At 36.2% G+C, this 21,283-nt stretch overlaps 1 protein-coding gene across 6 annotated transcripts in view; it reads right to left on the bottom strand.

Annotated features, from left to right (window-relative positions):
* Positions 1-21,283, bottom strand: part of LOC129771653 (insulin-like growth factor-binding protein complex acid labile subunit) — a 671,410-nt gene that overhangs the window by 13,599 nt on the left and 636,528 nt on the right. The window lies entirely within an intron of this gene.

The raw sequence follows: 21,283 nt of genomic DNA, 5'->3' as shown, positions 1-21,283 counted from the left end.
ATCTGTAAATTCATAATTATCTTAAAGATAAATCGTCCAGCTCAAACCTTTGTAGGGGTATGAGGTGGGATCATCATCATCATCATTTTTCACTCATGGAAAAAAGTCATAAAAAAAGGATTTTCTCTCGCTAAACGTATTGTAATTATGATTTGCACTTATTTATTAAACGGTTTTATCTAGGTTGACCCGTTTGTATGTTTGTGACTTTGTAACTTTGTAACTTTGTAACTTTGTAACCTTGTAACTTTGTCTGTAGCGCTTTACCACATTAATATAATTTTAACCCCCTTCCTGTTGACCGATTGATCTGAAATTTAGAACACATCTTTATCCCTGGTGTCATTATAAAAGTGCGTATTACGTGATCTTGAAAATCCAAGATGGCGGCCGCTACAAAATGCAATACAATACAGTTATTTATGAACAATGCAAATCAAAAATGGTCGCCACCACAAAATGGTGCCATATGTATTTTCCAAACCTCATCAATATTGGTATCAGAAGAAAGTTCTTGACTAGTAGAACATTGCAGATCATAAAAAATCTCCAAAAAACTCCAAGATGGCCGCAGTCCCCAAACAATTAATTACTTTTTAAATGGTTTCATTCAGCTTCAACTGTTTGTATATATGTTTGAATGTTTGTAGGGTTGTTCCACATTAATAGAAAATTGAACCCGTTCCTGTTGACTGATTGATCTGAAATTTGGAAGACACCTTTAATTCTACTAACTACTTACTACTTATTCTACTTATTATAAACTACATATTCCATGATCTTGAAAAATTCAGTTTGGCCGTCGCTAAAAAATGGCTGAATGACTTGACTTGGAGAACACGAAACAAAATAAACAACATAAATTCAAAAAGGTTGCCGCCACTAAATGGTCGACTATGTATTTTATTTGCCATCCCTCAATATCAGTATCAAATGAAATGACTTGACTAATAGAATACAGTACACCATGAAAATATTCCGAAGAAAATAAGGTAAGAAATAAACGTTGGATTTTCATTATGCACAGTTAGTTGTTTTATCATATAACCCACGATTTTATTTTAGTCTCATCATTGCCCTAAATTAATGAAGGAACGGATGTGATCACTACTAACTGCTACTTGTCTAATTATTTTCCAGCTTTTAGTACATTAAAACGTGCTGTGTACTATGAAATAAGTCAACTGTGACCATCCTTCTGTCACAGCATAGTTAGTCAAATAGAATGAACACACACATAGTTAAGCTTGATAACACAGAAGAAAAAGCTGATAAAAGGAACTAAAGCTTATTGAAATATGGCAGAATAGTTTTTGTAGTTGATGAATCCCGACCTATATAAATTCTATGAATTGAGAATTTATCGCGCAATTGTGTTGGAATAAAGAATTTGAATTTGAATCCAATGTAAAGTGAAGTGATATCCGATCACTTCCGAGCCATTCTTAACAAACCGTTTAACTTAAAAAGTTTTCTCTACTTATTTTATTTTCTAGTTTTTAGTAAATTGTCTGTATCATCAGTATACTTCTCTACATTAAAACCATTCAAATTTTATTTTTATTTTTATTTCTTACCTAACTTTCTTTGGAATATTTTGATGATGTACTGTATTCTATTAGTCAAATCGTTTCATTTGATACCAATATTGAAGAGATTGCAAAAAATGAATAGTCGACCATTTTGTGGCGACGACCTTATCGAATTTATGTTGTTCATAGTGTAGTGTAAAAATGGCCATTCAGCCATTTTTTAGCGGTGGCCAAATTGAATTTTTCAAAATCATGGAATACGCAGTTTTATAATGACAGCAGAATTAAAACTATGTTCCAAATTTCTGATCAATCAGTCAGGAACGGGGTCAATTTTCTATTAATGTGGGACAACCCTACAAACACTCAAACATACATACAAACAGGGCAAGCTGAATGGAACCTTTAAAAAGTAATTGTTTATTTGAGACCTGCGGTCATCTTGGATTTTGATTTTTCATTATCTCGTCTAAGATTCTGGATAATCGAATCCCGGATAATCGAGTCCGACCTGTATTGCAAAAAGAGAAATCTGTTGAAATCTAAAAGTTCTATAAATTCAAACTAAAATAGAAAAAAAATCTGGTATCTCTAATATTAAACAGTTATGCTGGATAATTCTTTCGAAATTGAATAATTCATCAATGCGCCTATTCACTTGCAAATAACAATCTGCTATTCCCGGGAAACGGCGCAACCTATTTCCTTCCGCAACCAATGGCATGCACCCAATTGACCTAGGTGGACAATTGAAACACAACAGCCGATGAAATAATTCATGGCGACTCGAACAAGTGCCAAAATCCGATCCGTCTGATTGTTTTAACCTTTCCCCCTTCGAGATTCCAGCTTGGGCCACTTTCAATCGGTCACCCGTATTGAGGGGTTCCGTAGTTTTTCTTTTCTGGCGCGGAATGAAAAACCCCATTGAACCCTTTCGGACAGTCTCGGCATGGATGATGATACAGAAGATAAATAAATAACACTTTGCGGAAGGGCTTTTTCGTTCTCGCAAAAAAAAAAAAATGCTGACATTTATCATGAGCATATTTCAAAATAATAACTCAATTATTGTGTGTCTCCTCGTTTTCCCCACCGCAGGAAAAAGTGAGAAAAATTATCATTTTTCCCTCATTTGTATAGAAATGGGGCGAAACCTTCTGGTAATAATCACGGAATAGTCGTATCTTGTTTTTCCGGGTCACGGTTTTTTTTTGTTCCCTTATTTATTCCTGAAAATATTTCTGGAGTCAGAAGTTCGCATTGTTTTTGAATTGCTTAGGGTGAATGGATCGGAAGCAAAATTCTCTGGAGCAATATGAATAACAGAAACCTTTTTTCCTATTATCTAAGATTCATGGTTGGAATCACTCAGCTCGAATCATGTCTGCCAGACATACACTCTTGCACTCTTAGAAAGGTACCTTTTGAAGGTGAATTTTCCTGAGTGCTGTTTCGTCTGCTACCAGCGGTTGACTTCTTCCCAAGCGAATGAATTGCTTCATTTTGCCCACCCCAAGATGGCCGGGAAGTTCGTTCCATCCGTTCGTCCGCTCAAAATGTTCTGGTTACTCACAGAGGAAGCAAAAGCTGAGTGATTCCGACGGAAATTGAAGCACCAAAGGACGAACGGTGCGATGTCCTGAATGTGTAATATGTGTGGGATTCTTCGGCAGGCAGGCACGTAATAGAAGCAATTTCTGCGTCAGACAGCGTTTGGATGACGGGGGCAGTGCTTTCGGGTTGGGAGCAGGGTTATCATATCTACAAAATAATATGTATTTATACAGATTTTTCAGACTTTTTGAAACCAAGAATCTGTAGATGCAGATTTTTTTGGTTTTCATACAGATTTACAGATTTTTGAAAATAACGATCTAGTATGGCCAACTCATCAATTTTATTCATATAGCATCCGAATCAATCTGAATAAGAGTCATTTTGGCATTCATATGTAGCGTGTAGTACTGATTTCTCATGTTCAATCTAAGGCGAAAAGATGCAAAATTCTGTCTCATCGACTAGCTTTACAACAGATAAATAACACCAGATATGGGTGACACTTTCGTCGTTCAAATTGAATATGATTTTTAAACGGAATTGGATAGAATTGGCACCTAAATGTAACTATAAGATATGTAGAAAAATAATAAAATCATAACAATATTATTATAATGTTTATACTATACTTTGTATTAATTTATAGCATGGATGGTTTGTACTGCAGTTTTTCGCGAAAACAATATAATATGAATTTGGCATGTGTTATTGTTGTTAATTTGTCTTCAAATTTCAAAAAATATTGTTAGATCATGTAAAAGTTGTCTACAAACTAAATTTGAGCTTCATTTAATCATTTATCCGCAAGTTGGGCGCAACAAGAAACTCAAAACGTCGCTTTGGGCGACGAACGTTCTAATCCTTTCTTCAAGCATGGATGAAAACTTTTATCGTTATCTATTATTCATAGTAGCACCGTCTTGGTTCGTGAATAGGTTCAAAAGACATAAATATTCGTTTAGAAAAACTGTGATATCATAAATTGTTGCATAAATTGTAATATCAGTATATTCTTTGCTGTGGTGACTGAGACCAGACCAACGACCACAAAGGCTTCATACAGATTTCGACACAGTTTTTTTGAGAAAAAACACAGATAAAAAGATTTTTTGATAGCAAAAACACAGATTTCATTATGGCAACCCTGGTTGGGAGTGCACTGCAAAAAAGGGGTGGAACAATATATACTCTGAAGAGACGAGAGCGTTCAAATTCGTGAATAATAAGCTAATTTGTTCAAAATCGTTAGACTTTTTGAACAATTGTATACATCGAAACTTTCATGTTCCCATGTCAATATCATTGTATGTCAGTGTCACAATTAGGTAACTCCCAACGACTCGAAGCTGTCTTTTTACGTTCCTTCAAGCTTACTCTATTCGGTTATGCATGGCTTGAGTAGTGAGTGCTGTCCTGATGTATATTGATATTTATTATATTCACGAATTCTAACATTAGATAGTTAACTAACTAGAGCTTGAATGTTGCTTCATGATATCGTAGGAGTTGGCTTAGGAGAGGAACATACTCGCAACTCCATTTGTAAATTTCTCTTACCGGATTAATCCTTTCATGGTTCGAAATACAGAGGAACTTCGATGTAACATCACTCGATATAACGTAATTTTATTGATCGCTTAAAGGTTTGATTCAGTTAGCATCCGGTGATTGGTCAAGCTTTTTTCAATATTTTTCTGAAACAATAAATCATCTGTATTTTGATATGAAAACATTTTTTTAACTTTTAACCGATCCCGACATACAGAAGGTTTCGTTAGTTCGGATTCTAAATGAATCAAGCTTTAATCATTAGTATGAAGGGAAAAATCATGAGAAAGGTTGGCTTCATATTCTAGTCGAACTTTTTCATCATTATTTCCTAACCTTACTCAAACAGCAACAAAATAAAGTTATTTAAGATAAAATCCTGTGTTTTTTTATTGTGCTTCGATATGGCGTACAATTCGATTCAACGTACAATTTTGAAAGTGAAATATACGTTATATCGAGGTTCTCCTATACATACGAACAGTGTTGCCACACGTACAGATTTATCTGGAAAGGTACAGATTCTTTCGTTATTTTCGGTACAGATCCTGTACGGTACAGAGTACAGATTTGTACAGATTTTTTCAGCGTGTGAAATTTCATACGTTTGAACAAAGCAACATTAAGGTACATGACGACTTTTACGCCGCAGTATCGCTTGGTGCTGCTGATCATAGAAGCATTTACAATGCAATAATTGATCAGTTTCATAAGGATGGAATTCATTACGAGGATCGTCTGAAAGGATTCGCGTCGGACGATGCGACCGTGATGATCGATTGCCCAGTTCTAACAGTCATCGAATGTACATATCATTCGCTGGATTTGTGTGCTAGTTATGCATTTGAGAAAATCCCTGACTATCTTGAGCATTTACTGAGGGGCATATATACCTATATACAGCCATTCTAAACCGATATAGTGGTTCTCAGAAATTGGTAAATTGAATTGGTAGTTGAAATTGGTAGTTTTGTTCCTTATCGCAAAACATTCGTATTTTTTTAATTTTTTATTAGGGTGACCATTTCCATTCAAGGGTTGTCCGAAAAATCAACCTTTTCCTCCTTTTTCCAAAAAAATGACTTTTTCAAAAATTCATAACTTTCGAACTACTACACCGATTCAGATGACCGATATATCAAATTAAAGCCAAAATTAAAATCACCTGGTTTTTTGAAAAAATACTACAACTGCAGAAAATTGAATTCTGCTCTCGTTATTATTGATTGTATTCGTTTTTTATTGTTTTCATAGTCTTGGGACCAAAGGCGCGATAATTTTTTTATATTTTTTCTGGAAAGCTATGGATTTTTCACATAGCATATATCGAAACCAGAGAGGCGTTTTTTTCGTTTTTGATTTATGATTTTTCAAAATTAATCGATGCTCCGAAAAATCATTTTTCCCCATTTTTCCCACTACAAAAAATCAAAACTTTTGATCTACTGGATCGATTCAGACGTATAAAAAAGGATTTTCAGATTCAGACGTATAAAAAAGGATTTTGTTTTCGTAATTATTGATTATATACGTTTTTATAGCTTACATCGTTTCGGGACCACGGGCGCCATATTTTTTTCCTGAAAGCTGAGGTTTTATTTTTGGGAAAATATGGAAAAATGATTTTTTGGACCATCGGTTAACTTTGAAAAATCATAACTCAAAAACGAAAAAAACGCTTCCCTGGTTTCGAGATATGTTATTTGAAAAATCCTCAGCTTTCCAGGAAAAATATAAAAAATATAGCGCCTTTGGTCCCGAGACCATGAAAACTATAAAAAACAAATACATATCATAAACGAAACATAATTCAAATTTTCTGCAACATCTCAATTGGTACAGTGGTTCTAAAGTTACGAATTTAAAAAAAAATCATTTTTGGAAAAAATGCGAAAAAATTGATTTTTCGGACCACCCTAAAATGGAAATGGTTACCCAAACAAAAAAATAAAAAAAATACTGGTCTAATAATTTGCGATAAAGTACAAAACTACCACTTTTAACGAAAATCTGAGAACCACTATATCGGTTTGGCATGGAATGGCTGTGTATTCAATATCCTAAAAAGGATTAACGAATTCGAGGTCATACAGGAAATTTTGGAACTCAAGCCGCTTAAAATCCAACACCCAACACCCACCCTTCGCCACTCGTTGGCTTTTGTTAGCGGCGTTGGTGAAGAGATGCATTTCACGATGTTCAGATGTAATTTATGTTTTTCACCATTTAGTATGAATGTGACAAAAATCAGACTGGTTGCAGAATATTGACTGCCATCAACAATTTAATTTCAAAACCTCTGTTGATTTTTTTGAGTATGTTTTGGTTGGAATGGCAGCAGAAGAAACTATCAGAACAATGGACAGCAAAAGATAGATCATTTTTAAGAATATTTGTCACAGTTTTTCGTGGAGCTGATCAAACAAATGAGAAAAAGATTCGGTTTTGATGATCCGACGCTCAAGGTTGCGACGGTGTTAAATTCCAGAAACTTTTCCAAATTGACAAGCATTGACGTTGTTTCCGAGGCGTTTACAGAGTTCTGCGATGAAAATATAGAATTCCGTACTCTAGAGCTAAATTGACTTTTACTGATGTTCACTTGAAAATATACTGTTAAGTTCTTCCGTCATTATTGGATGGAAAAGTGACTTGACTGTTTATCAATTCTTGTTTTGTTTCAACCATTCAGGGAATAAAGTATCTTGAAGTTCAAATTCTTCTATTCCAATGTATGCCTTATATGTTTCATATTCCTTTGCAGCCATTCCATGACAAACCGATGTAATGGTTCTCAGATTTTCGTAAAAAGTGGTAGTAGTTTTGTTCCTTACCGCAAAATATTAACCTGTGTTTTTCAATTTCTTTTATTAGGGTACCCATTTCCATTTTTGGAGTGGTCCGAAAAATCGACTTTTTCCTCTTTTTTTTCCAAAAATGATTTTTTTTTCAAAAATTCATAACCTTTAACTACTGAATCGACATATCAAACTAATGCCAAAATCTTCTTTTTTAAAAAAGGTGTTAAACTGATTTTCCGCACCATCCGCCTTTCTGATTTTTCGATATGTTATGTAAAAAATCCTCAGCTTTCAAGAATTTTCAAGAAAAAAGATTTATCAGGAAAAATTTGCTCTGAATTTGCTCAAATCTCGTATATTGAGAATTCGTTCTTTTGAATGTCTAGACAGATTCCCAATCTATTATCAGTGAATTACTTACTTATTGAACTTACCATAGAATACTGAGAACTTCAGCGGACTACTTCTAGGCGAAAACTTGAAAAAACATTTTTTTCTGTGGCTTTCGAGGTTTCGAAATCCTGACTGCTTATATCATTTTCCGAAAAATGAATCTTTTTGCATAACCTATCAGAAATTAAAAAGGTGTATTTTTCGCTTTTGAGATATTTATTCATTACTCATTTTTTGTCGATTTTGTCAAATGTATTTGTTCTTAGAAGATTGTAAAGTTTTAACCACTAGAAAAATTCTTTTTACAGAAAATAAAAGAAAATTAAACCTTCTTGAAAACAGCAAACCGCATACTAAATGTGTAAATTTTTCTGGTTTTTGATATGTCAATTCCAAAGAATGGAGCTAGGAATTTTGAATAACTTCTTGTATAATTTGTTGTCAGAAAAGCAAATGAACTACACCCTCGGACAGCTGACAACTTCCAGAAATAGTTATATGGCTCATGTCTCATGTCTCAGCCCCCTTCTTTATAATTTTTATGTGAAAGATATTGACAGTTGTTCGGCAGAACAATTCACGCTAAGACAGCTTGCAGATGATGGTGTGGTTTCCGTCATAGGTCTTCATGCCGAAAACCTGCAAAGACTATTGCAAAATTCCCTAGATAACTTGTCTTCTTGGGCAAGGAACTTAGGGATCGAGTTTTCGCCGCAGAAATCTGAACTGGTAGTGTTTACTCGAAAGCGGTCCCCAGCCCAATTGCAACTAAAGCTTTTGGGCAGAAACATTAGCCAATCATTGACCTTCAAGTACCTTGGTGTCTGGTTTGATTCAAAATGCACTTGGAATACCCACATTACGTATTTGAAGCAAAAATGTCAAAAAAGAGTCAACTTTCTCCGCTCGATTTGCGGCACGTGGTGGGGAGCTCATCCGGGAGATGAGATCCCCACCACGCTTAATAAAACAACTATTCTATCTATTCTGGAATATGGCTCTTTCTGCTTTCTCTCAGGAGCTAAAAGTCACCTTCTAAAATTGGAACGAATTCAATATCATTGTCTGCGTATAGCTCTCGGCTGTATGCACTCAACGCATAACATGAGTCTCGAGGTTCTGGCAGGAGTAACTCCTCTACAGAACCGATTCTGGGAGCTTTCTCTCAGAATACTGGTGAAATGCGGTGTCACGAGCACACTTGTGATTGAAAACTTTGAAAAAATTCTTCATCTAAATATACAACCTCGGTTTATGAGAATTTATCATCACTATATTTCATGAAGAAATATTTCACTGATGGGTCTCGCCTCAGTGGATCCACTGGCTTCGGTGTTTTCAATGAAAATTCGAGCGCCTTCCGTAAACTGCAGGAACCTTGTTCCGTTTATGTGGCTGAGCTGGCAGCAATCGACTTCGCATTGGGGATGATTTCCAACAATCCTGCAGACCATTACTTCATTTTCTCGGATGGTCTCAGTTCACTTGAGGCTCTCCAGTCGATGAAAATTAGTAGGCACGCATCTTATTTCCTCACAAAAGTGCAGATGATGAGTGCACCGATGAGTGCACCGATCGAATGATCTTATAAGTTAACCTTTGTTTGGATCCCCTCTCATTGCTCAATTCCTGGCAATGAGAAGGCGGACACTCTCGCAAGGGTGGGTGCCCGGGAAGGCGAATTGTTTTATTCGACAGATTTCATGCGATGAATTTTTCCAATTACTGCGTCAGAGTTCCCTCTTGAGTTGGCAAACCGATTGGGACACTGGAAGTCTTGAGCGGTGGTTATATTCAATTATTCCGAAGGTTTCTTCGAGAGCGTGGTTCAAAGGTTTGAACGTAAGTCGTAACTTCATTCGTGTAATGAGTAGACTTATGTCCAACCACTACTCGCTAGATGTGCATCTCCACAGAATAAATCTTGTTCAAAGCAACGTCTGTCGGTGTGGAAACGGTTACGATGACATCGATCACGCAGTTTGGCAATGTACGGATAATTACGCAGACAGAGAGTACCTTTTGAGTGCCCTTGAGGCCCAAGGAAGACAACCCTATGTTCCTGTTAGAGACGTGTTGGGAACTCGCGACATCTGCGATATGCAGTTGATCTATATGTTTGTGAAACGGTCTAGTATAAGTATTTAATACTTTTGTGTTTCTCTTTTTCGTTATTAGTTTGTTTGTCTTGTCCCCTCATCTCGCCGTTGCCCACCCTCGACAGATAGTAGAACACCAGATGCTATCCCTGGTCATTATGCACAATGCTACAGTGCGTGCGGAAACTCCCGGTTGAGACAACGATACCTCATATCCATATCCCTAACCTGACCCGTCCCACAAAAATTGTTGCCTCTTTAACCTCGAGTAAACCGCGAGTATTCGGTCGAATCCTACTAAACATAGCAATTAGTAGAAATTTTGTATAAACAAACCTTGAATTAGCGGCTCCGCAAAGCTTATGCGATTGAGCCTTACAAATAAATGAATTGAAAAAAAATATATATGTTTGATATAATAAAAATATATCTCAGCATCATAAATTTTTCCTTTTTTGAATTTTTGCTATGTTGTGTTGGTAGTCTCAACAAAAACAAACGTTCACTTTCAACAGCCCAAAAATCTCCATAACGAATTAAATCAAAATTTTCGTTCAAAAGTAGATACTCAGTATGCAGTTTACAAAAAAAAACTAGTTAAAGCGATTCAAATGTTTAATTTTTCTTTGCATCGTAATAAAAAAAAGTCACCGTAAGAGCAAAATAAAATAAATAAATTTATTTTTTTGTTCATCCTAAACGTTCAACGAAAGCGAACGATTCACTCCTTATTTATAACAATTGATTGAACCTTAATGTGATTTTAATTTCGACTTGTCGACAATCGACTTGTAACCAGATTTCGACTAGATACAACACCCAACTTTGATTTGAAAAAAAAATCTCTCCATCTTTCATAAGTTATATCAATTTATGATGATGTGTCTGAAAGAGATCTTACCAACAGACGTAAACATTCAGACCCTCATTTTGAGCATTCTTCAATGCATGTTTGAAGTAGATCACGAATGAATATTCTGATGGAAATCTGAATGTACAATTTACCATAGTGTTTAACGCTCCAATAAAAAGAAATCCGTGAATTCAGTCGTAATACTACTTATCGTAAATCTACCGATGTAGGTGAAACACTCGTACAGAGGAATTAATTTGGGGTCCCTCCGGCTGTGTCTGTCGAAGAGCAGCTAGAGACTTAATTTCTGGAATTTACTACTCTATGTACAAACTTCATCTTCGAGACTGCTCGGAGACACACTGGGTGACAGATCTGGGTCTGAGGGTAACATTGCTACACGCAAACCGACTGGTTGAAGGAATTTTCCCGACGATTTCCTTCTGAACAGATTCCATTCACTAAAGCTGCCATCATTGTTATGGGGCTGTATTTATCGGCATTTATCCGGTTTCGTGCGATGCTGGAGAATATTTTCCATTTCAAACATCGTCTCGGGAAATCTTCAAGCCCCAATCCCCCTTCCCTCAGTGGCAACCTTCTCGGGTGTTTGATCTATTGGTAAAGCTGGCTGGCGAAGAAAATGGAACATGAAAAGGTGCGCTCGACTGTCGAATGAATAATTGAAACGGTTCTCATAAAGTGGTAAAGTCATTCTGGGATGCTGAGCACAAAAGTACGAATAGATTTCACTGGAGATCAGCTAACTGCTAGCCGAAATGTGCTGTTTTATTCAGTCGAGCGTGAATATCCAGACTCCAGCGTTTGGGTGGAAGATGATAATTGTGTATGAATATTTTACCGATTGTAAAGCCCAATTATTACACAGCAGCAAATTGCTCTCACTCGATAAATGCTTTTGATATGTTTCTGGTCGCACATTTTAGTAATTGAAAATTGCTTCTTAGCTCCATCAGCTCTAATTTTGCTATTTAATTCCACCAGGGGCTGCTTCATTTCGAATCGTTTAGGATAGTGACACTATTCACAACATCCCTTCCTTCACCCATCTCGTACACAAGACGGGGTGTGAACATGAAAAGAGCCCTGTTTGAACCAATAAATTTAGCACATCCCCAGGCACGGATAAGAGCTTTTGTCACTCCTGATGGTTTGATTTATCACCGAGTGCGGTAAAACGCGTATCGATTGCTTTAAACAGGCAGTCATTGTGTGCACTCGTGGCGCTTGTTGATCAACTTCCGCGAAGGGGGACCCGAATTGAACCCCAGGGCCGAAATTGGGGTGATGTTTTTGTTGTTACAGTCCTCCGTCCCAACGAACCTCGCCTGGGGGCGTGGGGTGCAGAGAAAAACCCTCCAATCGTCTTTAAGGTTTTTCTCAGATTTTTATTTTCAAATCAAAAGGGTTGCACCCGGAAGTGACCCTTCCCGACACTCGCTAAGGAAATGAATTTTCGTGCACGCGCTGATTGAAGGCATCACGCGGAAGTAGCCCCTAACATATCACGGGAGGGCGTGAACAGGAGGTGGGTGAGTGAGTGAATTACTGTGCCCCATCAACCCGCCCCTTCGACAATGTTCAGATTATGATTTATGGAGCAGATAATGGACGGAAAGGATGCTTTGACTCGCTTCGCTCGAGGCGTCTTCCAGGTTTCGTCCAGTGGGGCGAATCGGGGGGAAGAAGCAGGAGTTTTTCCATAAGTTATTACCCTTCGAAGCCATTTCACCAAGTCTCGGAGCTTAAGATGGATGTGTTTATTGGAGTAAAGTGCTGTGCTTTACAGAAATCACGAGAATGCTGCACGGACTGTGTTGGATCTGTGTTTATGTTGGGGCTCAAATATTGACTAGTGCTAAACCGAGGGAAGAGAATTTCCACATATGAAATATAGAGATTCTAGTTAAGGATAAGATATTTATTGCTTGTTTTACGGCACTTCTGGTGCAGAGCTGTGAGCTTCCCGAACGATGTACTCTTCTGCTCAGCAGGACTGTCAGAATCAATATCGACGATGTGTGAATGGTGAGCAATTAGAGAATTAATGGGCTCCTGCTGGGGTCATTTATACTGATTCCGTTGGGTGAGGTTGGGTGTGAGTAAGTGGAGGGACCGAGATATGGAGATTTACGGTTGCGACATGGTGACTGGAATAAATTCTTGAGCTCTGCAGTTTCGCAATATTTGTCAAGCGAATACATTTAACATATTCAACTGGACGATTACATATTGATTTCAAGATTTAAATAAATAGAACCAAATTACAGTTCAATTCCATTTCGCTTTGAACAAAATAAATATACCGTTCTGAATCATATTTCGGACAACATCATATTTCGGACACTTTGTTCTAATATTCTGAAATGCTCAATGGACTGATGATATAACTATAAAATTAATATCACAATTGCTTCTTCAGAGTAATCCCTTGGTTTCACCATCATTTCATATGAGAACTACATTTGAATTATAACATAATCGACAAAAATTTGACAACACTACTCACTATCGTTTGTGTTTGACGTTTGCTTAGCGTGAGCACGTAAAATTTACCCGTTCATAAATTTTTAAATTTCTCCCGTGTTTCATCAGTTCTCATCATCTTTAAAAGTTTACTGTGATTGCTTGGTAAATGTTTCGCAGTTGACTATAAAACATAATCAAGTGGAATGTAATTATCTTTCAAAAAATTACAAAATAAAGTGTCCGAAATTTGATTTAATGTCCGAAGTTTGATTCTTATTCGCTTCATTTGAAAACCATTTTATTTGATGATTTTTTTATGTTTTCAAATAGGTACCAAAATAGAAAGCTTAAAAGCATATTGAACTAATTTATTAAAAATATCAACCAAATAATACATGTGCATTAAGTTGAGATCTGTTTTCGGCAACATATGCCTTAGGCGTCCTAAATATGATTCAGAACGGTAGTTCTCATAAATTTCTACACACCTCCAATATTATAATTGCTATAGCACAGCAAATACATTCAATCAACTGTTAAAAACTTTTCTTTTAATGCGAATATTTTAGGATAACACATATTAGGCTGTCAAAAAAGTCCTGCGGTATTTTTTTTGAATTTTCATTTGTTCATAAAATTAGTTACAATCATCTGTTTTAAGTCAAATATGCGCCGTTTTGTTCGATGACTTGTTCCCAACGAGATGCCAACTTCATAATACCCCTGTTATAGAAGCTCGCTTCCTTATTGGCAAAAAACTCGGATAGCCAATTTTCACAGGCCTCTTTTGTAGCTAACTTCTGACTATCTAGCTCGTTCGCCATGGACAAAAACAGGTGGTAGTCACTTGGTGCAAGGTCCGTACTATACGGCGGATGCAAAAGAACCTCCCATCCGAGCTCCCGGAGCTTCTGGCGCGTCACCAAAGAAGTGTGTGGCCTGGCGTTGTCCTGATGGAAGACAATGCGGCCTCTGTTTATCAAAGATGGCCTCTTCTTCATGAGTGCTACCTTCAAGCGGTCCAGTTGTTGGCAGTACAGGTCCGAATTGAGCGCTTGGCAATAGGGAAGCAGCTCATAATAGATTATTCCTTGACAATCCCACCAAACACACAGCAGATCCTTCCTGGCCGTTAATGAGGGCTTGGCCACCGTCTGAGCCGCTTCAGCGGGCTTCGACCACGACCGTTTGCGCTTCGCGTTGTCGTAAGTGACCCACTTTTCATCGCCAGTCACCATCCGCTTCAGAAACGGGTCGATTTTGTTGCGATTCAGCAGCGATTCACATGCGTCGATACGGTCAAAGATGTTTTTTTGCGTCAACGTGTGTGGCACCCATACATCGAGCTTCTTTGTGAATCCAAGCTTCTTCAAATGGTTAATAACGGTTTGATGACTTATCCCCAGCTCTTGGCCGATGCTACGGCTGCTACTATGCCGGTCTTTCTCGGCTAATTCAGCGATTTTGTCGCAATTTTCTACGACAGGCCTTCCGGAGCGTGGTGCATCTTCGACGACCTCTACACCAGAACGGAAAACGTTGAAACCATCGTTGTGCGGTGGAAATGGAAACTGTATCGGGTCCATAAACTGCACAAATTTTATTGGCAGCTTGAGATGCATTTTGCCTTTGTCATAGTAGTACTGTAAAATATGTCGGATTTTCTCTTTATTTTGCTCCATATTTGCGACACTATAACTCACAAACGACTTAACCAAACAAAACACAGTCAAGGATTATATTATAGATAAAATACCTTTCCAACAAGCTATAGTATGACTCAATACAATGAATACAACTAGAACTACGCGCTTACAACCACACCTCGCGGAAATACCGCAGGACTTTTTTGACAGCCTAATATATACATAGAGGGAATAACTGATTAACTGATTTACTGATTTACTGATTTACTGATTTACTGATTTACTGATTTACTGATTTACTGATTTACTGATTTACTGATTTACTGATTTACTGATTTACTGATTTACTGATTTACTGATTTACTGATTTACTGATTTAATGCTTTATTGATTTACTGATTTTTCAATGGATTTCATAGAGAATTCAAGGAAATTTGATATACATTTTCAAGGAAATTGCAAAAAATTTTTAAATAGATTCCAAAGAGATTTCAAAGAGATTTTAAAGAGATTTCAAAGAGATTTCCAAGAGATTTAAAAAAGATTTTATAGAGATTTGAAAGGGTTTCCAAAGAGATTTCAAAGAGATTTCCACGAGTTTTCCAAGAGATTTCAGAATGATTTCAAAGTGATTTCAAAGAGTTTTCAAAGAGATTTCAAAGAGATTTTTAAGAGATTTTATAGAGATTTCAAAGATATTTCAAAGACATTTGAAAGAGATATCAAATAGATTTCAAAGAGATTTCAAAGGGATTTCAAGAAGATTTTAAAAAGATTTGAAGAAGATTTTAAACGAATTTCAAAGAGATATAAAAAAGATTTCAAACAGATTTCAAACAGATTTCAAAGAGATTTTAAAGAGATTTTGAAGGTTTCAAAGATTTTAAAGATTTCAAAGAGATTTCAAAAATATTTCAAAGATATTTCAAAGAGATTTTAAAGATTTTAATGATTTCAAAGAGATTTTAAAGATAATAAAGATTTCAAAGATTTCATAGATTTCAAAGATTTCAAAGATTTCAAAGATTTCAAAGATTTCAAAGATTTCAAAGATTTCGAAAATATTTCAAAAATTTCAAAGATTTCAAAGAGATTTCAAAGAGATTTCAAACAGATTTTAAAGATTTTAAAGATTTTAAAGATTTTAAAGATTTTAAAGATTTTAAAGATTTTAAAGATTTTAAAGATTTTAAAGATTTTAAAGATTTTAATGATTTTAAAGATTTTAAAGATTTTAAAGATTTTAAAAATTTCAAAGATTTCAAAGATTTCAAAAATTTTAAAGATTTTAAGGATTTTTAATTTTTTTAGGATTTTTGAGATTTTTAAAATTATAAAGATTTTAAGTTTTTTCAAGATTGTAAAGATTTTGAAGACTTTGAAAATCTTGAACGTTTTAATGTTTTGAAAGATATTAAAAAATTAAAAAATTTAAAATATTTTAAAGATTTAATTTAATTATTTATTTTAAGAGTTCTTAGATTTCTGAAGATTTTAAAGATTTCGAAAATTTGCAAAGAATTCAAAAATACCAAAGATATATAAAAATATTTTGGAGATAACGAAGACTCCGAAGATTCCGAAAATTCCCAAAAATGAATGCATTTCGAAATTGCAACGATTACAAAGACAAGACAGATTGCAAAGATTCAATGTTATCTAAAATTTCAGATTTTCTCCTCAATTAGGATACTTCCTCATAAAAGAAACACTTTGAGTGTCATGCTTTCCCCCTGTATCCTGAGTTTGTACGTGCGAAAAGTCAATGTATCATCTTTTCTCCATCCACTGGCCTCCCATCATCTTCGAGTTCGCCTGAATAAAACATAATTTCGTCCGGGCTGCCCATCCAAGCGGAAAGAACCGGTTTCCAATGTTTCAGAACTTATCCAAACAGATCAGATCGCGCGACGGCGGTTGCATAAATAAACATCTTCCTCCAGCAGTTTTGCGTAATTTGTTATGCGAAAAAAACACGTGAACGAACATTGGGCCCAAGACACAGGTAGGACCGAATGCTACCCCCGTGCATCGCCAAGTTCCGGTCGTTGATCACGGGCCACTGGATGCGAAACGAAGCGAAGCGATGGATTTTTGTCTCCACCTCTTGATGATTTGCATTCCCGATAGGAAACCTATCGAAATCGCTGCTATTGCGTCATATCCGAAGGCCATCCCAAACCGGGAAGATTCGGTTCGGCAAAAGGATTTCCATTTCGTCCGCTTTTTTCCAGCGGAAATGAAAAGAGTGCTTCGTTAATGATTTAGCGGAGCTTCTTGCTGGGAATGCAAATAAGGAATGGAACGACGAGATGGGGAAATAATTTTTTATCAATCTAATGAGCGGAAATATTCCCCGGAGTGATAAACTATTTCATTATGATTTCTTTCCTTTTGAGCAGCTTTTGAGGAATTCGTTCGGATTCCGTTCGGATGTCCATCGTTGGCTTCCGTGGGCGTAACTGAATCGAAGAAAGAAGAGATTCTCGCTCTATCAGCGCCGCGATTGTTCACGCTTCGCGAGAGCGCAGTTAAAACACAGCAAGAAGATTCAAAATGTTATAAAACGATTTCCGCGAAGTTGACAATTCGGCGAACATCCGTCGCTTGTGGGAGTTTTCCCGGTGGGCGGGGAACTCTGACTGTGGATAGCATTTGGTGGGTAATTTATGGCTAAATTTAATACAATTCCGCTGACGTTTCGTACGCGGCTGTAAATTTCCTTAATTGGGCCCTCCGAGGCAGAAGCTAATGGCTTGTTCCGTTGTTTGCCACAATTTTCTGGAAGTCGAATCGCAGGTCAAAACGTTCGCTACTTGTGCCAGCACTTAGCAATTGTTAAATTGCCCGGGGAAATGTGAAACAAGGAATGCGCGAATTCGAAACCAATTTTCAAGCGCTCATTGTTGGAAAGAATGTTTGGAGCGAGCGATCTAAATCAGGCGCACAACAATCTGCTCCGTCGCATTCGGACACGTTCCATTAAAATTCTATGCATTTTTAAAACGACTTCCGCGATGAATAACGTGTACCAGCCTGGTGCACTCGGTCGAACCGGCCCGGATATTGTTAACACTTTCAATAACAAATAAATAATAAATGAATTATTCCATACCGATTTTGTGTCTGAATGACCCCATCGAAGCCATTCTCGGTACCGCTAGAAAACGAATCGCACAACGAGACGTATATATACTACGGTATTACCATTTCATTGCCACTCGAACTGCCATTGCAACAAAGTACGAAAAATTGCCTTCCTGTTTTCCGATTCGATACGCGTCTAAAAGCATGCCAAAGTTGCCGAATAGATCCAACCGAAAGGCAGAGGTGCCAAATATTTTATCGAGTGAATCGGTAGACTTTTCGCATTCTGCATATTTCTACTGATTTTTATTTTTTTCGTAATACATCACATGAAAGTCATATTTCGAGTAATAAACGAGTAATAATTAATGATAGAAAAAGCTTTGGCATACATAATTGTTTGTATGAAATTCATCAAGAGATGTTATGAGGTTTGGCGACACTTGCGGCAAACTATGAAAATTAGGTCAGACATTTTTTCTTTAAAAATATAGATAAAAATGATGAAATTTTGTTGGTCTGTAAAAAGAAAATTTCAGCAAAATTGTAGATTGAACAAATTTCTAGGTTTTATTACAGGCTGACAAAAAATACATCATATTGAAATTTACTAGAATTTCCCGTCCAGGGTTGTCAAACCTGCATATTGTTCAGTATTTCTACAGATTTCTTAGAGTTTTTTCAAAGCAATAAAATACCAATAGTTACGGATTGCAGATTTTTGGGCATATCTGTGCGGATGTTACAGATTTTTCCTACGTTGCATTAGGAAGTTTCATCATTATTTTTTCCATATTTTTTTTTAAATTATTCTGCATGATGATCAATACACTTCTGCGTTTGCTCAAACCATTTATAACAGAATCCAAGCCATTCCGAAAGTGGTACCGTTGATGGGGGTGAAATTGGGTCAAAAATGGAGAAAGTTACCATTAGTAATATCTTGACAAATATTACGAATATTTTTGAAAGCTGTGAGCCATTTAAAAGGAGACATATTTCAACAACTTCCAATGCATAATACTTAACTGTAGTGAAAATAGTTATTTATTAATAATTCATCAAAGTTAGGTGTATAAATAGCCGTCAAATAACACCTTAGTAAAAATCTCATGCCCAGCATTATTTAGAACTGGCGATGGCTACCACGACATCGAGCATATTGTCTGGTCGTGTATCCGGTTCCATGCTGCTCGCTCTCAGCTCTCTAGAGCACTGAGAGCAAAAGGCAGACAATCGGATATCCCCGTCCGGGATATCTTAGGTAGCCGTGATCCTGATCTTCTGCTTCATCTATACCTGTTCCTCAGGAACGCCGATGTCAACGTTTAATGATTTTTCCTTCGTTGTGTCCCTGTTTCGTATCCCTCCTATTCGATCTATAAACTTTTACTTAGTCGCGGCAATACATACACACACTCTTTACAGATACACGGGCCAAAGGTTGTGCAGTCCACTGATGATTCAACAAAAGCCAAAGGTTGTACCGTTCATGACAACTCTACACGAGCTGATGATTGCGCCGGCTAGTGACCATTCTATCCTGGATTCCTCGAGAAGACGCACCACGCTAGATATGGGGTACAGACTAGGGGGGCGTTGCTGATTAATGGTCAGCTGCATCCCAATAGGAAGTATCCCGTGTCGGGCACAGGTACAGATCATTGAAGACAGCAACATCACAATTACGAAAACACTTCTAATACTAACCTCGAGCCAACCGCGAGTAATCGGTTACATATTACTAACATAGTTATAAGGCAAACATTGTCGAAATATTGAACTCCCGGCCCCGTCAGGTTGACGCCATATGAGCCTTAATAAAAATATATATTTTGGATAAAAAAAAAATTATTTAGAACTACTAAATTTGTAAATATTGGATAGACGCTAGTCTTGCCATATGAGTCATTACTGATTTTGAACATCAATATTTTTTTCCATTCGAATTTCAATATTTTCGAAATAATGTCTTATTTACACTGAGTGGGGGTGAGAATGGGTCTAGCGCAAAAAATTGAATTCCATGCCGAACCGATATAGTGATTGTCAGATTTTCATAAAAGTTGGTAGTTTTGTTCCTCATCGTAAAATATTAGACCCGCATTTTTTATTTTTTACATCAGTGTGGCCATTTTCTGGTGGTCCGAAAAATCAACTTTTTCCCCTTTTTTTTTTTTCAAAAATTACCTTTTCAATAATTCATAACTTTTGAACTACAGGACCGATTTAGATGATCGACACATCAAATTAAAGCCAATAGAGCTTGAGAAACATTGCACTTGAAGAAACAAACAGATTTTGTTTTCGTAATTATTGATTGTAGTTGTTTTTCATAGTTTACGTGGTTTCGGAACTATGGTCTTATTTTTAAATTTTTTTAAATTTTTTATATTTCATATTTTTATATTGTTTCATGAAAGCTGAGGTTTTTTTCACGTAACATATCTGAATATCGGAGAGAATTCGTTCTAGAGTAATTTTGCAAAGTTAACATGTTTTCAGTTTTCGTTCAATATTCCTATGCGATTTTTATGTATATGTGGTATTTCATGTGGATTCAAATTAGTTTATCGATCATCTGAATCGCTTAAAAGTTATGAATTTAAAGAAAAGTCATTTTTGGGAAAAAAGGGAAAAATGATTTTTCGGATCTTCGATTATTTTTGAAAAAATCATAACTCAATAACACAAAGTAACGCATCTCTGAATTTTGGATAGGTTTTCTAAAAAAATCTTAGCTTTCAAGAAAAAATTTGAAAAAATAGCGCCCTTGGTCCCGAGACAATGTGAACTATAAAAAGAACACAATCAATAATTACAAGACCAAAATCCAAAATTTCTGCAAGTATAATATTTTTCGAAAAGAGACTAGCTAATTGGCTTTAATTTGATATGTCGATTGTCCGAATCAGTACAGTAATTCAAAAGTTATGAATTTAAAACAAAAACTCATTTTTGGAAAAATGGAAAAAAATGATTTTTTTAGCAACCCTAAAATGAAAATGGTCACCCTAATGATAAAAAATACGGGTCTAATGTTTTGCAATAAAGACAACATTTAACGGAAATCTGAGAACCACTATATCGGCTTGACATGGAATGGCTGTATATAAACATTTCCATCGCAATTCTAGGTGGATTGGCACTATTTTCGTAACTCAAATAATCTTTCAAGACACTTACATGTTGTTAAATTATCTTGAAATTATTGAGAAATTGATTTCTAAACACAATTCTTAATAGAAAGTAATATTCACTACTATAACCCATC

This window comes from Toxorhynchites rutilus, chromosome 2, assembly GCF_029784135.1.
Source record: "Toxorhynchites rutilus septentrionalis strain SRP chromosome 2, ASM2978413v1, whole genome shotgun sequence".
In the NCBI taxonomy this organism is placed as follows: Eukaryota; Metazoa; Arthropoda; class Insecta; order Diptera; family Culicidae; genus Toxorhynchites; species Toxorhynchites rutilus.
The sequence above is the reverse complement of the archived record's forward strand: the minus strand, read 5'-3'. Positions and strand labels throughout refer to the sequence as shown.